Raw genomic sequence first — 20,649 nt, forward strand, 5'->3', positions numbered from 1 at the left:
GCGTCAGAAGCCCGCGGGGCTGGAGCGGAGCACGGAACCGTGGTGCCTTGTGATGGATTTAGGCTGCTGAAGAATGAGAAAGGGTGGAGGGAAACTAGGAAGAAAACTTCAGGCCCCATGGAAAAGCAACACTGAGAAAAATGAAACAAGAAGGCGCTGGGATCCGAGGATGCAGGGAGTGGGGCAGGCGAGAGGAGCAGCCGCAGGGACCTGGAACCGCAGAACCTGAGCGTGGAATCTCCCGCCAGCAGGTGCTGGGCGTGTGCGTGCAGCCTCAGGACACCGGCCCGGTAGTGCAGACAGTGCCCGCCTCAGCAGGGTCTAGCTCGTTTTCTCTTTTTACTCAGCCAGGTGTGGATCCAACAGTGCAAGCGGAGCCATCCTCAGTCTTTCGCAGGGCTGGCAGGGCAGCAGGGTCCCCTCTGATGCACTGGTCACCAGCTAGGAGCACTTCCAGTCGCACCTGTCTCCCTTGAGTGTACCGGGGACATCCCCCTCCCCCAAACCCAGGAGCCTCTGTAAACCCAGGGAGGAAAAAGAATCCTGAGCAGGAGAAAGAGACCAATGTGGATCCGCATGCGGGTGACTGAGCAGGAGCAGGAGCCACTGCTGCCCTGTCACCATTCCTGGGGGTGGCACGGGTGTAGGAGGTGCCAGGACCAGCAGACCCTTTAAACCCACGACAGTAAAGGCACCGGGTTTTCTGACTTGTGTCTCCAGGTCCCACCACAGTGACTAAAAGATCAATTTTACTCAAAACTGGCCCCTTTCCTTCCGACCTCCCCCTCACCCTTGCCAGGAAGTCACATGAACCAGGACACAAAGGAAGCCAAAATGGAGACCGAAACACAGCAGGTCCGACTCGGGAAAGAGGTGGGTCCGAGTGTCACTGTCCCCGGCATGTGGTAGGCAGGGGGAGGGAAGGTGCCAAGAGTGAATGACCAGCAAGGTGTCGTGGCAGACATGGCTGGTCCTGAGTGGTTAGGTCTGCTCCAAAAGGACTTCATTTCATCCCCAGCCCAGGTCCTGCCCATCGATGTGTGGACAGACTGGGCTGAAGGATCCTCATGCAGGGGACAAGGTGGGGACAGCATAGCCCAGAGAGGAAGAATCTGGGCCACCTCCAAGGCCGCACTGACTGCACCAGAGATGCCCACCACCCAGCCAGCTCCCCACCGCCTCACCTGCTGCTGTCCCCCCACAGACCTGGCGGACAGCTGTCTGTCATCAGGGCCACCACTCACATTTCCTTCTTCCCTCTGCTGGGGATCAGAGCTGTGTACATTTGACTACTCCATCCCCAGCCCATCACAGATGGGACAGAGGGCCCATCACAGGAGGGTGGGGTGATAGCTGGTAGGAGGGGCAGGGCCACCGCGCCAGAGGGGGACAGAAGTGAGGAAATTTCCAGGCAGGCCCCATGGGGATACAGGCATAGGTGTGCGCGCAAAGAAAGCTGCAGCCCGGTTCTCTGTCTCCCAGAGCACCATAGCGAACAGGAATACAGTGCCTGCCGGCTCACTGTTTACTTTCTTCCACACCAGCTCAGGACAGACAAACAGGACACAACACTCACTGGGAATCACAGCTCCGCACCAGCCTCCCACAGACCCTCAGAGCAACGGGGCTGTATGCAGGAAGCCCCTGCCTACGGCTCACAGGGCACAAAGACAAACGCAGGTTGACAGATGCAGGACTGGGGCCCAGGGAGCAGCTGGACTCCGGCAGACCCCGCTGTGCTGGCCTGGGGACACAGGCTTGTGAGGGCCGACAGGCACTGAGACCGCAGCTCTCCAGGTGCCCTCTGGGTGGGTGGGTCACTCTGGACTCCACTCAGCTTTCTTTCTGAATGAGAGCAGTGACACTCTCCGGAGAACTCCACGGCAACACCGCAGCTGCTTCCTCTGCTGTCCACAGGCGTCCAGGGGAAGACGCCTTCCGACCACACTCCCAGGTAGGCAGGGCAGGGCCACTGCACTTCGGTCCTCTTTGCACAAGGACACAAGCACCAGTCATCTCAGGCTCCAGGCAAAACCAGAAAGAACAACTGCTTTGGGACAGCCTGGGTGAGAGGCCGTGGCTGTACCTGCCTGCACCCAGGGCCCCGGATCAGGACACGGGACGCACAGCTCCTGTGCACTTGGCCCTTGAGATCACAACATGAAGTGCACAGGTTGTCTCTCAGAGGAGAAATCCAAAACTTGAGAGTAAAATAAAAGACAGGTACTAGGAAACAGGCAAACAGATCTTTTGGGAACAGGAAAGGGAACAGGAGATAGAGCGGGGAGGGAATGAGAGGTGGGACCGGGACACGAGAAGAAGGAAGGCTTGCTGTGTGTGCACACACCGGTGGCCTCCACATGGGAACGGGAGTGTCACACACTGAAGATGCATACTAAGGAGAGCATCTAAAGAGTGCTGCAACAGGACACGGCAGGAGCACAGGGGCCTGGTGTCGTGAGGGAACCGTGCTGGAGGGGCACTCTGCCCTTGCCCACCGCCCTGGGTGCAGCATTCGGGGCAGGGGACCGCGGGCTCACTGCATCCCAGGGCAGTGGCTGTCACAGTGGTAAAGGTGCATCCAGTCTCAGCTGCAGCGCACACCCGAAACCCTCTGTAGGTTGGAAGCCCCAAAGCCTCCCCAAGAGGCACGAGGAGGCTGGGGTGACCGGGGTCTCCTCTGTGCAGCCCAGGCATAGTTCCCAGCTGCACACAAACTCAGATGAGCCCAAATTTAACATGCTCTTCAGCTTCAGTGAAACCAGCACCAGCACTACTGGCCGAAGAGCCTATGTTACATGGCCTGGCGTGTGCAGGGTTAGTCCCTGGTCACTGGGCTCCCCCATAGCCAGGCCACTCAACAGGGATAAGCCCAGCCCCTCAGACGCTATGGGGTGGGACCAGGGGTAGTGACACTCCATCAAAAAGGACACAGCTCACACAATTCTGACAATGCACGAATGGCTCTGTGGGTAGACACCAAATGCAGGAGGGAGCAGCACCCTGCCGAGGCAGGGTCGACGGATGCGAGAACCTGAAAAAAGTGGCACCCCATCTTCTGCAGGAGAGGGTGCCTTGTTCTGTCCCGCAGATCTGCAATACATGCACGTTTCTGATCTAAGACACCATGGCAGAAAAAGGAGTCTGTGCTTGCTTCGAGGGACATTGCAGGACAGCTTGGGAGCAGGCCATGTCCCACCTCCCTCCTACAGGCTGGGAGAGGGGCCCCCTCAGCCCTTTCCTGGAGAAACAGGTCATCTGGACACGGACGTGGGGTATTTCGGCAGACTGGTTGTCTCTCTCGGTGGCAAAGTATTTTCCGGTCCTCAAGGGGATGAGCTAGAGAAAAGTCCCGACACCCTGTGAAGCACGCCCTGCCCAGTACTCTGCCCATAGGGCACAAACGCACGCAGAGGCATGAGGGCGCATGTGGACAACACGGCAGGGGTGTGGGCAAGCCTCCTGGGCAGGCAGCACTTTCCCTAAACCTGTAACATTCTCACGGGAGGCCTGCTCTGGGCAAGGTACATCTTTCCAGGCAGCCTTGGTGGTAATACCCGGCTGGTCAAGGCCCTGCCAGCACCAGCCCATCCCTCCCGTCTCTTCCACATGAGCCTACGAGAGCTCTGCCTCCTACCCAGCTGCCTCCTGCCTGCGCACTGCCCACCCATTATGCATCACCCATCGCCCCTGCTCCCCTCTTAGGCATCTTGGGGTCACCTTGTCCCTCCTTTCCTGGAGTCTGTTTCATTGCCAAGCCGCAAGATGAGCACAGCGATGCCTGTGTCATGAGCCGGGGTGCAAGGACATCAGGCGAGCAGCCTGGGCCTGGTACCCTCACCACCACTGCTCCTCCCTTTCCTCACCTTGTGCCATCCCTGACTGTCCCCCTGACCACAGGCCTTGCCCCTGAGTTAGTCCCCAGCTGACCTACCATGACCACTCCCTCAGAGGGACAGGGACCTGCATCACAGAACGCCCAGCTCAGCATCCTGGGCAAGACAGACCAGACAAGTGACACAGTGGCCACAGCCATGCACAGCCAGGTCCCCTGAGATCACACAGCTGACCTGGCACCTCTGAAGGACACGTTCCAAACTCCACAGGGACCCTGCATGAGACGATGGGGGTGGCATCTGCAGAGAGCCACACATGTCCTCCTGCAGCAGACCCCAACACCTAGCAGTGTGACTGCAGTGCACAGGGGTGTCCCACGCTATCTTTTGTCAAGAAGCCGGTCCATGCTCAGTGCAGGTGGAAGCTTTTCTCAGAATCTTCCATCCCCACGTTTGGAGGAGGCTGACCTGAGGCACCAGGCAGACTCAGGACACTGGAGGCCTAGTGTCCCGGGTGGCTCATAGAGGCCCTCATCTCGTCCCTTGTCACATGAGGAGGCAATCGGCCCATGACACGCACGGAAGTCAGGTGGCTCTGGACGTTCCAACCACCCAAACACCTCCCCTTCATCCTGGCCCCCGCAGGTGGTGGCAGCAGTGACGGAGACAGCCCACACCAGGTGCCGTGTGCAGACACCCTTTGCTGGCTCCTCTGTTCCTTCCAAGTTCTCAAAGGCTGTGAGAAGCAAGTATCTAGGATGAACTGAGGACAGCAGTTTACAGCCAGGGTCCCCAGCCATCACAGGGTCAAGGGCTGAGTGGCCAGCTTCCACAGGAGCTGTCGTGAGCGTCCAAGGGGACCCTGCACTGAGCACAGTAGGTCAGCTTCCCACTGTCACCATCGCTGCACCCAGGGTCCAGCACAGAGAGGAGACCACCCTGGACCTCAGGGACTCAGCTGTGCACCTGACACCGCCAGTGTCTCCTGAGGGAGGAGGGTAAGTGCTGGGTCAAGCCCTGGCTGACCCCAGGCCGACTAACTGGCACTCAAGGCTGGGGCATCAGGAACAGCCAGATAGGAAGGATAAACGCCTAGTGGTCCTCTTCAGACCCAGCACAGAGGACAGGTCATGCACTGAGGCAGGAGGGGAGGGCACGATCTGCTCATGCATCCCTGCAAGTCAAACTCAGACCAGCAAAGGCCGGCAGGGAGACAGCACAGAGGCCAGGCGGCACAGGGGCAGGAGACGGCAGGTAGAAGCACAGGAGGAGGCCAAGCCAAGCCATGTGCCAAGGACAATCGCTGGGCCCCACAACCCAGGCAGGAGCTCCTGCCTTGCCTGGATGACCAAATGCTGTCCTAATTGAAAATGGAAGAGCAACAACCAATGACAGGGTGTTGAGGTCGCCCTGAGCCCCTCTGTGTACCCTCAGCACAGGCCCCAGCCTCAGGCGGGATATTCTGACATTACTGGTGTCGAGGAAAGATGGTTTCCCTAACAGCACGGTCTGGCTCCTGCCCATCAATTAGCAAAGCACTCGTTCATATGTAATTGCTCTCCTCAGAAACGTAAGCAACGAACACATCCTCAGCTCCTTCGTGCACAGACAAGAAATCTGTTCCTGCTACTCTGTAAAGACCAAGCACAAATGCGGGTGATATTCTGAGTACACAGCTAAGAACCAAGGTCCATGTGAAGCCGTGACAGTGACTGGGCTGACACAACACTGCGTACGTAAAGGAAGTGACGCCAGCTCTGAGACCAGCTGATCTGCCTCACCAAGACTATACCGCCTGCCCGAAGGGGCTCAGCACAGCCCTGGCCCCTCTGGACACAAGTGGGGCTTACCTGCCCCATAGGACACAAACCAGCCCCCTCCACGGACTGGCCAGCACCTGGCCTGACCGGCGAGCCAAGCCAGGGCAAGATGGCCACTGAGGAAGACATTTAATACACATTTCGTTTCCACCTCCCAATGCTGCCCATCAGTGTCAGACCACAGCGGCCCATCCCGTGCCCACATAGCTGGTGACCTTGCAGAAGTGGCCACGTGAATGCAGAAGCATGGTGATCCTAAGGAGGACAAAGGTCACTGGCAAACCACCTGTAACAGAAAGAGAAAGGGCAGGGCTTTCCCTCCCATGTGTCGAGTCCACACAGCCTAGCAGACACCCTGATTTTAGATTTCTGTCACCCCAAACTGATCACAGATGGAGAGAAACTCCATCCAGGGATGGGCCCGCCCCAAGTTCACCCAACCTTCCTGAGTTAGGGAGACTGGGATGAGCTTCCACGCTTGGAGCTGTGCTGGACTGGGGGGACTGTGGGGGACTGTGGGGGAAGGGTACTGCGCATGTGAGAGGGACGTTGACACTGGGGGGACTGAAGGCACACTCTGGTGGGCTGCACTGTGTCTCCCACTGAGATATGCCTCAGTCCTGGTGCCCAGAATGGGACCTTAACTGGAAACAGCGTCCTGGTCATGAAACTGGGAAGACAGGTGACAATGGAGTAGAAAGTCCCTCTCCAACTCAGCTGGAGTCCTGCCCGGACACAAAGACACCACATGGTGACAAAGGCAACCAGAGATGGCGTCAGGTGGGAATGAAAGTGGAGATGAGTGACAGGGCTGCAGATCCACGGCCTCCAAGAGGACAGTGGCCAGGAGAGGCCAGGAGAGGTCGGGGGACCCATCAACTGTGGTTCTGGCCAACCCACTACAGCACTGTGTGGCATCAACCCTAGAAAACACGTGCAGTTAGCTTCTGGGACTGCAAGGACTCTTTCCAAGCAGGGCTGTGACCGCACTTCAGACCACACTCCCTCACCCCACCCCCAACAGCTGTCCAGAGCATCCAGAAGTCAAATTAGGGATGTACAACGGACCAATTTCCTCTGGAACTTTAATAATTAGGGACCTTTTAAAATGATCACAAGGCCCCACACACAGGGCATAGCAAAGTCTATTGGGAGAGAAAGCTCAAAATCCAAACACCTGCAATCAGATGAGAGCTTTTACAACTCTGAGAAAGAAAAACACCAGGCTTAGTGACCACAGAACAAAGTCCTCTGGAGCCAGTAATCCTCTGGAGAAATAAGAAAACCAACTCAATAACTTACTTAAAATTAAAAGCTGCAAAAGCAGAAGGGAGAGGTCAATAGAAGATCATCTCAGATGGGTGCTGTTACGATTTGTGTCTAGATGTCCCCCCAAAGCCTCATGCAGTTATGGGGCTGGGCTTCGAGAGTCGTGACTGGTTCAGGTCCAGTGCTGGGATTAAGGGTGTGGGTTCTACACTTGCCCTGGTGTGGGGAGCCTACATACAATATAAAGGAGAGAAACAGGCTCATTTCTCGCTGTGTGTGTCTCTGTCTCTTTCTCTGCTTTTGTTGTCTTCAATTGCCATGAACAACAGCCCCCTCTGCCATGTGCCACCCTGCCTCAGAGCCAACCACTTATGAAACCTCATGAGCTAACTAAGCCTTTCCTTCCTTCAATTTGGGTGTGCCATGTTTTGTCTAAGCAAGGAGAGAAACCGCACTAAGGCAAGAATGCATAAAAACACTAATGTCCTTGGCATCCTAACAGGGACAGGGCAGTGTGGTGACCTGAGACATGGTGTCCCAACACCGACACATGCCTGGGACAACCCAGACAGGGCCATCTCTGCTCCAGGCGAGGATGCCTCACTTAGTGTTGGAGTTCCTCGGGCCCTGAGCACACGCCCAGGAAGTGAGAGTGGCGGGAAGAGGAAGAGGTAGGGCCTGAGGTCCCTCCACCCTTTCAAGCCCTGACCTCTACAACCTCACAACCTCCCACTAGGCTCTGCCTGTTAAAGGGTCCACCACCTCCCAAAGGAACCAGAGTGGGTCCAGGCTGGGAACACACGGGCTTTTGGGGACATTCAAGACTGAATTTATGGCAGATGCTGGTGACACAGGACATAGACGAGCAGGGATGCGGAAGTGGAAACTGCTATCCACACAGCTTTTCTGAATCTAAGGCCCTTCCAAAATTTCTGTTTCAACAAAAAAGTCAACGTAGTCAAAATAAGACTCACACTATCAGCATCAATAACAGTGAATACATGCAGTTTTGTACCCATACCAGACGACCCGTGACGTACAGGGCAGCTCTGGCAGCCCATGTACCACCCAGAACGAGAGGAAGGACGGCAAAGCCTGCACCTCCCAGAGGTCCTGACCTCGCGCGGGAGGTCTCTGCCAAACAGTTCCAGCCCCACTGCTGTGGGAGAGCCTTGGCGGGAGCGTGATTCGCGGCATCCGCCTCCCCCATCCCTTATTACCTACCTGAGGGCACTAGCCTGGCAACCTCAGTGGATGCTCAGGCCACACTTTGGGGTCCAATCCCCATGTGTTCTCAGTAGCATGCAGGTCTCAAACTAAAAATCACAAAAAGAGATAAGGACGTAGTTCAGTGGGAAGGCCCTGCCTTCAATCCCCAGTATGTCAAGATAAGCAAATAAACAAAACAAATGTTAAAAACAATCTAGAAGTTATATAGAGCTTAAGGGCAAAAGGGGATTTAAAGATGAACATTAGATTTGAAGCCTAGACAACAAATGAAAACGTGCTCCTTTTGGCTAAATTTGCACATGTGCGAACCACATTCCGGAAATAAAAGGCACATGACAACCTCCAGATGCTGCTGTGAAAAGTAAAGGTTCTGACTATAAAGATTTCACCTTAAAAACCATTCAAATGTTCGACAATAACTATTATTCCTGATTAATCTTCAACTGGAACCCTAAAGTAAACCCTGCTTGATTTCAAATGCATCCCAAACATGGTTAGCTAAAGTAACACAGACAGTGGGAAAGGGAAGGGTGTGGATGGATGGGCAGTGGGGTCCAGGCCCACTCCGTGGAGAGTGTGGGAGCACGTGGCCGGCGTAGGGCGAAGCCGGCACAGAGGTGCGCATAGCCAGTGTGCAGCTCCATGCAGCAGGGTGGAGGTTTCACACAGCCAGCTGGGCCCTTCAGGTATTTCCCTTGGCCAGCCCCACCCCAGGAAGGCAGAGGGCTCAAAGTTGAGCCGTCTCGGGGATTTCCAGGCTCTTGCACAAGTGTGAGCAGATGACTGGTCCACAGGGGCCCCCCACCCCATGCCATCGGAGCAGATACCACACCCATCCCACGACGGGTGCCATTGGGAGGTGGGCTGGCCTCTGTGCCCAGGATCTCCATCCTGCCAGTGTTCGAGGAGAAGCAGCCAGGCTGCGGGCCAGGCAGCACCGAGAGCCAGGGTCTCCCATGTCCCCAAACCCTGCACCCACCCTGGGGCCCAGAGAGCCTCCTTCACGAGCCCTGTCCCAAGGCCAAGGCCACCTCCTGGTCCTGGCAGTGCAGCCAGAGAAAACAGACAAGAGGCGCAGACACCAACCAGCTCGCCAAAGGGACTGCCCGGGGCAGGCAGAGGCAGATGCCTAAGCAGCATGTCCATCCCCCACAGCACGTGTCCTGGGGTCTTTGGCATCCCACACTTTTGCCCAGCACCTAGCAGAAGAGTAATGTGGGCTCTGGCCCTCAATGCCCCATCCCACCTGCCACCTGTGCCAGGTACACATGGGCTGCGCACTCGACCCACTCAGCACCCAGCAGGGCCGGAAGCCAAGAGCCCATCTCCCAGGGCCTGTGGATGGGATTCTGCTACAGAACCAAGCAACAGAGAAAATCAGGAGGATGCAAAGCCTTGTACCCTGCCACCATCCAGCCATAGCAACAGGCCCAGACTCCAGGGCTTAGCCTTGGGAAAGCAATGTCCTGGCCCTACCTGTCAGCCCAAGGGGTGGCGGCAGCTTCCTCAGTTGCTGATCTTTGTCCCTTCTGCCCTTCTCGGGCCCCATGGCCTTGCCCCACATGACACACCTAGATTTCTGTTGCCCAAGACAGGCCAACTGGTGATGCACAGCTCATCCCAGAAGCGGTGAGCAGTTGAGTCGAAACAGAGACTAGAGGGCCGAGTCCTTCCTCAGAGCCACGTGCAGGGTGACTACAATGATTGTGGTCCCAGACAGAGCCAGCCCTGCCAGCTGCCCTGGCAGGGGAGAGGAGAAACCGGCCGAGCCAGCAGGGGAGGAGGGAGCCGGCCAGCCTCCTTGGCTGAGGTGGCTCTACACAGGCAACAGGGCCACCCACGGGCTGGAGGACAGTCACACAGCCTGTGCCAGGCTTGGTGACACAGACCTTGCAGGCCCCGGCCTTCTCTCCCTGATTCCAAGAGATTCTGAATGCATCCAGACCTTTGGAGGAGCTGCAGAAAGGAGGGTCAGAAGGCAGGGAGCTGGGCATGAACTCAGTGTGCAGCTGTGAGGCGGGGAAGCCGGGCATCCTCCATCAGGACACCACAGACACTGGCAGCCAGGAGCAGAGTGGGCGGAGCGGCAGAGCAGACCAGGTCTAGCTCTGCTGTCCCCAGTGGGGCAGTGCGCCCTGCCACATGCAAGCGTCCCAAACCAGAGCCCCGGGCACAGGTCCTTAAGTGCTTCCAGAGATCCCAGAAATCACGACGTACATCGCCTGGGCTTCAGGCAGCAAAACGGGGCCCTGAGCATGGTTGGTCCTGCCCTCTGCTCTCCCGCGAGGACACACAGGAACAGAAATTCACATCCGAAGGACCCATGAGACTGGGTGTTGCCTGGAAAGCTGAGCAGGGGTGAGGAGGGGACAAAAGGAGGGGGAGCTCACCCTCAAACCATCATAATCAGAGGATTCTGTTTCCCTGCAAAGCAGCATGGAAAAGATGGTGCATCTCCACAGAAGAAGCTACTAAAGTTAGGCCATCAGATCAGAAACAATGACTCCTGTGCTCAGGGAGGCTGAGGCAGGAAGATCACAAGTTCGAGTCCAACTTGGGCAACTTAAGAACATAGCAGACCCTGTCTCAAAATGAAACATTTTAAAGGGGATTGGGGGTAGTTGGGGATGAGCTCAGAACAAAGGCCTTGGCTTCAAAATCCAGCACCAACTAGTAATAAGAATAAGAATAAGAATAATGATAATAATATTCAAATCTCAAGAGGAGCCAGGAAAGAACATATCAAAATGCTACCAGGGCAAATGGAAAAATAAGTCAGAGGACCCGGAATTAAGGTCAAGCAAAATTTGTTTGAAACTAAATTGTAAGATTCATATTCCAACTTAAAATAGAATCAGGAAACTGTACAGCATCCATGTCTGGACTCTGCTTTCAGTGACCAGAGCAGGGGCCGTGGATGGTGCCCAGGAGGACACAGGCTCGGCCAGTGACAGGGACACCAGGACTTGGGATGCTCTGCTCATGCTCTTGCGGCAAATGTTAAAACTCCACACAGCAACAGGCAAATTCTCCTTGAAGCAGCAGCCAGTACCAGGCACAGGGCCAGCCCTCATCCAGGGCCATCAGGGACACAAGGCCTCCGCCCCGGGGGGCAAATCACTGCTCTTCCCCAGTCGGGCCTAGCGTGCATCAGAAACAGCCTGGACCACGGTTGACATGGCCTTGCAGACTCGGATTCCAGACGCACCCCAGCAAAACCTGCACTAACAGCTCTCACTAAGAGCAAGGCAGCTTTACACACAGATCCAATCCACAGGGGCGTGGCTGGGACCCCTCCCTGAGTCCTGCACGTGGGCACACGCATGCACACCTCCCTTCCTTCCTGCCCTCCAGGATGGACAAGGCCGCCACAGCAGGGGCCCTGAGCCCGACTAGGTAAATGCTCTGCGTTGCTGCTACACTGCTCCATTCCAACAAGAGGTGAGAGTCTGTGTGTTCACAGGCACAATGGCAGCAGTGCCTCCCTCACTGACAGAGGCCATTGCTCTGTGGACAGGAGGGCCAGCATCTCGGATGCTGGAAAAGGAATCCAGAGAAGCCCAGCAGCAGCCCCTGTGGGGGTCACTCCACGGAACCCAGAGCTGCCTGGCCAGGGGGCTGGCTCCACGAGCACCTCAGAGGCCACAGCCCAAGATATGAGAGGACAAGAAGGAGGGACCATCAGCATGCTAAGGCTGGTGCTGGGGGGACCTGCGTGCGGGTGCGCAGTGGAGCCCAGAGGCCAGGGTGGCCCTAGCGAGGGCGGCCCAAGGACTGGTGCAGGGTGAAGTCCAGGGCAAGGGAAGCCTGGGTGGTGACTGAACCAGGGACGGCAGGGGAGGCGCTGGGCCAGGAGGCCCTGTGTGCAGAATGAGAGCCTGAGACAGGGGCTCAGGCGCAGGGTGGGAGGATGCATGCTCACAGCCGAGTGGCACTATTCTCACTGTTCACACGGAGGAGAAGCCTGTCCCCATGTTCTCCATCCTGTCCCCTACCGTGACAGCCTCGTGGTGTGCCACAGTGACATGACCCTGACTCAGTGGGAACCCGGTCCAGGAGGGTGGGCCTGGCACAGGACTGAGTGCATCTCCGGAAGAGGAAGCCAGGAAGGTAAAGCGAGCCCCAGGACAGGCCTGCTCCCCAGAAGAAAGAGAGGGCTCTGTCTTCCTCTCTCGAGGCTGGCTAAGCCCAGTCCCTGCTGAGGCCCAACTAAGAGCTGCTAGTGCTACTTCGAAGGCCATGCAGTCTCCTTTGAAACTGAGCAAGCTGTGTGAGGAACAAAGTTTACAGTCTAAATGTGTGGGGCTCAAACTCAGTGCCAAGGAGCCCAGAGCTCACAAGGGGCCTCAAAAGCCCCCCAGAGAGACCAGCAAAAACCACTCATCTAGGGCCCTCCAGACTCGCCCTTTCTGCCAGCCTGCAGCCTCCCAGCTCTGCCCAGGTCAGGTGGGGCAGGAAGAAGGGACAGCCCAGAGCCCTGCAGGATGCCACCAGCTCCTGCCACAATGCCACTGCTCCATGCGGAGGGAAGACGAGGGAGGGGGCAGAAGGTCAGCCGGGAAGGAGGAAGTCAGCGCCAGGAAGCCAGCAGAGGGACTGTAGGGAAAATACCTCTGCGAAGCAGGCAGGCCTAAGAGGGAACAAGGGCCTGCACCATGAGGACGCTTGGGCTGGGCTGCCGGTGAGGTCCCTTCCGCTCCTGGGTTCTGGGCGCCAAGCAAGTCCTGGCTGTCTGTGTCTGAGGACCTCGAGCTTTAAAAGAGCTGTCTTTTAGTCCTAAGAAAACATCAGAGGCTACCTCCAGACCAGGGTGAGGAAGGATGGGAATGCCTCTGGAATTCTCACATTGTCTACTAAACAGTCAGAATGACAGATGTGAAACCACGGTACTGACTGAGACAAGCCAGCGAAAGCAGCAAGCTTTCAGTGTAACAGTTTACAACCCACAACTACTTCTTTGGACATCGGAAAAACACATTTTCAAAACTATGAGCTTTCTCAATCTGTTAAAAAGATTTCCAAGCTGAAAACAAGGACCATGAATTCAGATCACTGGTCACAAAAGTCCACATCCTGGGTGTGACCCACTACCTGCTACAACATTACACACAAACCCAGATCTGCATCACACCACGCTGTTCTCACACCTCAGAGGTCTTCAAGGGCAAATCCACATGCTGTGAAAATGACTGATTCTGCATGCTTCCCTTTCTCAATAAGCTATTTTACACACTCATTTGTTCAAACACACTCACACATGCAGACACCTGACCTTGAGTTTCAATCCTTCTTAGTTACTGAAAAATGCTACCCTATCAGAGCTGTACATCGTATCTCTCAGGAAGACAAAAGCCAGTGCCAACGCTAGCCTCTGAACAGATCTTTGCATGAGATAGAGCTGCTGAGCACACCTCTAAGTGATGTCATACCCTAGTGGAAATTTCGATCGTGCTTGCCAGTGTTAAAGCACGATGTACAAAGCCACATCCAGATATTAAACTCTGAAAGATTCTGACCCATGGCGATTGCTCTCCCTGTGCCCCATGCACACAGCTCCAGGAAGGTCCTCTTTGAGCTTGCAATATTAATATTCCTCCTGTTCACTCATCAGTGCTCGACCCCATGAAATTAAACGGAAGCAACACCAGGTGTGTTGTTTTGTTGTGTTTGTTTGCAGCACGGGGAACAGAAGTCAGGGCCTCAAACAGGCTGGGCCAGCCCCACTCTAAGCTGCACCCCAACTCTCGCCGTGCTTTAATTCATTTTAATCCACAAAGCACCTCCTTTTTCAGTGAAGGTGCACCAAGAGGATGCAGTCGGCTGGAGTCACAGGGGACGGCAAAGCTGGGATCCGACCCAGGAGATCAGGTTTCAGATATCTGGGTCCAGAACCAGGGAGAAACCTACAAAGTGAGCATTACAACCCCAAGGGGCTGACGCTCAGCTGTAGGCACTGCCCAGCACACAGAACCTCGAATCTCAACACCAGCACCGCAAACAAACCAAGACGCACTTGAGCACCCTACGAGGAAGGAAGCGAGGCCAGAGGCTGCTCTCAGTGCTAATCCTGCCGACCGTGCTCCCTGCATACACTCCATTCCCCTCTCCCAGCCTGCGCTGGCCAGGTCTGGACAGGTGGCCCCTGGACGCAGCTAAGTGTCCCTCCAGGGCCCACAGTTCAGCAGGCAGCCCCGGGGTGGGCTGGCCCCACACCACAGCCAGGCTTATCTTCCACAGCCCAGCATCGCCCTGCGCCTGAGTCACCCTCGGGGCGCTCCCCTTGCACCAGTTTTCCTAGAAACGTTACTATATTCTCCCCACTTTGCTGCCTGGGCACCGAGACCCGGGCTTCCCCAGCACAGGCAGAGTCACGATTACTCAGGCAAGGGCCGAGCAGGAGGTAAAATGAGAAGGCGCCCAGCTGCTCCCCGCTCTGAATAGCACACAGCAGCCAGGGCGGGGCCGGGGGCTGGCAGCTTCATTGCCCAGAGCAGCTGGGGACTCTAGCCCTGGTTGCTGGCGCTAAGTGACTACAACCCTGGGGACCCCGAGTGACACGACTGCTGCTGCTCACAAGAGGACAAGTCTCTAAGGCTGCAAGAGGCCCCGCAGGTGACCAGGTGGTCAGGCCTTCAGCCCCACCACACCACCATCACTGAAAGGCAAGAAATGCAGGGGAGAGGAAGACTGGAACAAGAGGCACTGGGCGTCTCTGGGCTGGAGCACAGTGGGTGACGACTGGAGGAAGGGGTACCTGGGGAGGGCCCAGACGCCCCTAGACCCTCCTGCCTGACTGGAACTGTGTCCTCGGCCACAACAGGCAACCACACAGCTGTCATAACAAACCATAAGCAGAAAGCAGAAGCCAAGGGACCCCAGTGGACAGCTGGTCAGTCAGAAATGCATGGGGTGCCAGGACTTGGGGGCAGTCATGGAGGACTGGGCGCCAACCCTTGTGAGGGCCGCACAGGGCGGACAAGGGGGCTAGGACACTTACCTGGAGTGAGTGATTAGAAACTGTCCCACGGCGGCCACCAAGCCTGGAGGATGTCCTACGAGAGAGGAAGGCACATAGGACCCCGGAGGCTGAGGGAGAGAGAGAGAAGGGGAGAGGGAAAGGTTAATTATCTTTAACATGAAGATTGTGCTACTGTGACACTGGGTCCCACTGTTGGATGAGGACGGGACTGCACCAAAACCACTCCTTTATCTCAGAACTTCACACTCAGAGACCAGGAAATCTGGGATAGGAGTCAGAAAGAAAGGAAGGAATTTGCATTTATTAAGTGCTTGTTCGGGACAAGGAATCACCCAGTATCTTGCACAATGTCATCCTAACGACTCTGTAGATAAGGGTGTCCCCCTCCTCCTGTTCCCCTGAAAGGGCAGAGATATCAGCAACCTTGTGCCAACAGGGATCCAGCAGGGTTGCAGAGAAACCAGTACTGCCAACTCCCTCTTCCATGCACGCCAGGCCAACCCATGCTCCCAAAAGCACCAAGAAACACAATGTCTCGGTCCTCTGGGCACAAGGCCGCCCAGTGTGGCTCCGCCACTATGCACGGGGGCAGCTCCAGCTGCTGTGTGGGAGAACCAGCCCGCTGTGTTCTCATAAAACAGCTCCCAGGAACAGGCCCGGAGCTGGATCTGAGCCATCGGCCTTGGCTGCCACCGTGCTCTCCCTCAGGGTGGGAAACCGACTTTCTCAGTCACCACTCTGTCACTCATATATGAAGGTGCTCTGCACATGTCTAACTTGAGAGAAGGGAGAGGCACATTGAGCTGGTTCAATGTGTAAGACTTCAGCCAACACCCAGAATGCAGCACTGGTCCCTAGGAGAGGGTGCGCTTGGGTCCCTGAGGGCTGGGGGGAGCCCTGCACACACACACACACACACACACACACACACACCGGCAGTGCACACTTGGGGAAAGGGGGAGAAGCCTGCTGTCCGTTATCACACCACCCGGAAACCCTGAAAGCGGATGCAAGCATCCCTTGATAAGAGGAAATGGTGTGAAGTCAGCAAAGCCCCCCGGGATCTCAAAGCAGAGCAAAGGACTGAGGATAGGCCTTGGTGATGGATAGGCAGGGCCCCTGAGGGTCCTGCTAGCTGAGCTTTGTGGTGGCCGAAACAGGGGTACAGAGCAGAGAAAAGAATATCAGAGTCAGGCAGAGGCAAAGAAATGAGCCAAGCTCTTTCCACCCCATCCAGGGGCACCAGGCGCCTGCTCATACGCTCCCAAGGGAGAAGAGGCACCTATGCCCCCCCGCACCCTGCTCTGATGAGTGACTTCTGTCCAAAGCTGCCAAAAACCACCAGGACCTCAACTTGGCCAACACAGGAAATGGGCAAGGGCAAGACTTTTCTTTTTAAAACACCAGCAACTGCAGGGTAAAATGGAAATCACAGACCAGCCTGGAAGTCAAAGACACGGACTCAGGAAACAACATTCAAAGCAGCCTCCTGGCAGTCTGTGTTAGGTCTTCTGCAACAGGGAACTGCCTCGAAGAGCTGCCACCTGGCGAACAGCATGATGTGAGGCTTCCCTCTGTGCCTGTAGTTTGGGGACCTTGCAGCAGAGCTTCCCGCCCCCACCACCACCACTACACCCTCCCACCCCACAGTGCCATGGCCGTGGGCCAAACAGAAGTAGGCTGCCTACTTAGCCGTGACCCTCTCTGTGCTCAGAGATGCCAACCACTCCCACCGGAAGCTCTGCTCCCCGGAAGGAGGGAGAACTGTTCCCCTGACAGCCATTCTGCTTCCTCTGCCCCAAAGTACAGGGACTAGGCAGGCAAAATCACATCAAAGTTGTACCTAGGACTCGACTTGTGTTATTTTCAAATTTAAGTTCAACAGAAACACTAACATCAATTATAGTCTATCACTAATTATACCATCTCACAAAATCCACTTTACACAAATCCATACTGTCAAAAGCTAACGCAAACACAGACCAGTTCACTGTGAACCAGAGCAGAAATCAATGATTACACTTCTACTTGCTTTGAAAACTAGCATTAATTTACTTTCAGACACTGATCAGAGCTCACACCTACCCAGCTCTGGAAAAAGGTTCCCAATGCCTTGCTGCCCAAAAGGCCCTATGATCTGGACAGGACACTGAGTGGAAGGCACCGTTTGAAACATTACACTAAAGAAAAAGCACATGTCCAACCCTCAACTTAATCCCCAGCAAAAAAATAACTAAATAACAAGAATCCCCTATCATGAATTAAGAAATAGTCTCAAGGGACACACATACCAAATGAGACCCTCAGTAGGATCCAAAACAAAACTTGCAAAATGCTTCAACAGCACTGATTTGCAACATTCTTCACTAGTCCAAGAGAAGCAGTAATTAAACAAATCTCTCATAGATTGAAAGGTGATGGCCTACGTGTATTTATCCTACTATTGAAGAAACAAGAAGTAAAAACTAATGCACGACCTGGTGCCACCACTCTACCAACAGCAGCATTTTGCAAACCTTCACTAATATTTAAGAGTTAAAGGTTCAAAGCAAACAAGTAATGCGTAAATCAAATTCACATTATCTTATAAGTTCAGACCAGCCAGCCTCAGCTGCCAGGGCTATCGGTCATGGAACCACAGCGGGAGCAGTGACAAGAAGTTGTGGCAGAGATCCAGTGGTACTGTCCCCACTCAGGGTCAGCTCCAGGCTCCAGGGCGCCTGGCCTGGAGTGGGTGCATCCCACAGCCTATGTCCCTTCCAGAGGGAACCGACCATGATTTATGCACACACTCTAGGGTGACCAGTGCTCACCCAGGATCAGGAGCAGCGAGATGGCCTCACCTCTGTCTCCAGCTTCCCTCCTCCAGCCCTCACTGCACAGGCGGACAAAAGCCACAACTGCCTAGCGGAGTTCCTTTACCCTGTGTGGCTTCGAAGGCAAAATGCTCCACCAAAATCCAAAAATCTTAATAACCAAGAAGCTGCACCATTCCAGCTCTGAGGGAGGGAAAGGCAGTATGACGAATGCTTTCAGAGAACACCAGCCACAAGCCCACAGCACAAAGGACACAGGTGGTCTGGGAGGAATTTGCAACTTTAGCAAGGATCCATAGCAGCATCCACAGAAGTGCCTATTAGCTGACTAGAGGATGAATCTGGTCCTCTGTGAATCAACCTGGGAAGTGCACAGTGAGACCACAGCTATCAATGAGTTCAGAACGACAGTTTCAATCCAGTTCCCATTTTAGAAAAGTCCAGAAGTTCCTACCAAAAGGCAAATGTTTCATGGCACGAGGAGGGGCTGAAACAGTCATCAAACCCTGGGTGGGGTCTGGGTCCCTCAGTCCACCCACAGCCCAGCCTAGAGGTACAGCTCTGAAGGGACCCCACAGCCAGCACCATCCTGGTGACCTGTGCTTTGCTGCTTTGCACAGCTACAAAACAGTCTACTCAGAGTCCTGGTCTCCCTGCCCATGCTGGAAGAATCCAAGGATGCAAAGCACACACAAGTAACAAAGAGACACACAGCTCATTTTGTAGCCAAAACTCAGAACTCTCCAATCTGTCCAAAGAATTACTGTTAATTTTTCAGGAGTCTTTCTTAGTGCACATGAGGTGGGTTATGCTTTAATGCTATCCACGCAGGGAAGTTCAAAACTTTACAGAGTGCTGACTCTGTTTATCCCAGTAGCAGAACCGGAAGAGAGGCGATAAGAAACACAAAGTCAAAAGGAAGGGCAGCAGCACAGGAAATAATTTACACAAAACAGACGACAATAACGGCAAGGAAGCTCCCCACTGGCGAGGCTCTGCGTTTCTCGGCTTTTCTTGCCCGACCAAGGAACAGCCTATTTATAAAGCAGGCAAAAAAATTCAGACAGCAGCATCATCCTCTAGTCAGCTAATAGGCACTTCTGTGGATGCTGGGGGTCAGCAACTAACAGCCACATTAGAATTTTCCCTCTGCCTGTCCCTCGTAAGGTCTAATTTGTGGTATTTTTGTTCTGTCTCCCCGAAGAGCTTTAGAATTACACAAAAGGAAAACAAGGCATTCGAAAGCTAACACAGGTGACCAGCTCTGAAATCATCAGGCTGAACTCAGAATCCTATGAACTTCAGTAATAATGAAACCATTTTATCTAGAAGCAATCACTAATGTAAATCTTCCAAGAAAAAAGAAAACCAATGTCTTTTATTACGAGACTTTACAAGTCCATTACTTTAAAAGTAGTTGACCAAGGCCCCTCAGCTACTTCCGCATTAAAAGGTACCGTGAGGTTCATGGGCTGGAGTTGCCTCTCTGCCAGACATCAAGATGCTTCCCGAAAAAACCAGCTTTTCATCTGCATGTGGTATGAATAGGATGAATCAGAAAATTTAAAAAAAAAAAAAACAGTGCTATATTTTTTGAAAAAGAAAACTGAAATAAAATTCCATAACAAAGTAATTAAGGATAACAATAGCTAATCCACTGTGTACCATAATCTTACAAGAGCAGCCAGAACATTACTCAGCATACAAGCAACAGGAAAACAAGACCCTTACACAAAAAGGAAACAGAGGAACACAGCACTCTTTCAATGAACTGAGGAGTCCTACAAATGAAACGAATTAGCATATTTTTCAAAGCAACAGAATATTTTCAAAATAATGGAACACAGAAGTGCAATGATTCCCCAAGTTCTCCAGTGCTGTATTTTAACGCCTGCATCATCAGAGGTGAAGAACCCCATACATGGATTACACCACAGCGAGGCTCCCTCACATTTTAGCTGTACAGATACATTGTGTTTAGATTTACTACTTTTCACCTGTTGACTGCAAGGGAAGAATGAAATCTATCTCCAATTGCAACTCTGAGAGAACAATGTGTCAGGACTTAAACTTTTAAACAAAGCAGACCAACGCTCATTAGCTCAAGGTTGCTTAAATATTAACACTTTTAGTTTGCTAATTCCAGATTATGGCTCTGTCTTGCACAGTATAGGATATTCAGTACTATTCCTGCTCTCCATCCACTGAATGTCCTGCTAGGCAGGACAATTTACAGTGTCTCCAGACACTGCCAAACAACCCCTTGGGCAGAACCGCCCTAGAGGAATGGCAATTACTTATGTACGTGGGAGGAGGGGCTTTAAGACTCAACTAAGTCCACCCTTTTGATTTGACCGACTCTGTTCTGTCACATTTGGTTTTACTCTCTTCCAAAAAAGTAATAAGAACCGTGGGAGCAATGAAACCCAAAATGTGTAATAGTCATTGTACAAAAGAGAGGAAAAGAAAGTGCTCTAAACTATATAACTGCATGTATATTTAAGTGTATAAGATAGAAAATGATATCACTGAGTTTTATTGGATCATTGAACAGAACTGTTTGCAGTATCATTGTTGGAATGTCCACTTTACAAGCTTTAATTTTGTGACTTGAACAATTAATTCTAAGATGACAATATGTAATCCATTAACTAGTGATTTCCTACTGTTTATTTTTTTTCTCTGTAAATCTGTATAAC

General features: G+C 53.7%; 1 protein-coding gene across 3 annotated transcripts in view; it reads right to left on the reverse strand.

Annotated features, from left to right (window-relative positions):
* Nucleotides 1-20,649, reverse strand: part of Nck2 (NCK adaptor protein 2) — a 95,200-nt gene that overhangs the window by 64,730 nt on the left and 9,821 nt on the right. For 2 of the 3 annotated variants that reach the window (XM_003471607.4, XM_005004477.3), the window contains exon 2: nt 15,153-15,241. The exons of the other annotated variant lie outside the window; for it this stretch is intronic. The gene's annotated coding sequence lies outside the window, so the exon portion shown is untranslated. The remainder of the gene's footprint in view (nt 1-15,152; nt 15,242-20,649) is intronic. 3 annotated transcript variants of the gene reach the window in all.

The sequence above is a fragment of the Cavia porcellus genome, unplaced genomic scaffold, assembly GCF_034190915.1.
Source record: "Cavia porcellus strain 051 isolate PalLab524CR breed Dunkin Hartley unplaced genomic scaffold, mCavPor4.1 scaffold_18, whole genome shotgun sequence".
NCBI classification, from domain to species: Eukaryota; Metazoa; Chordata; class Mammalia; order Rodentia; family Caviidae; genus Cavia; species Cavia porcellus.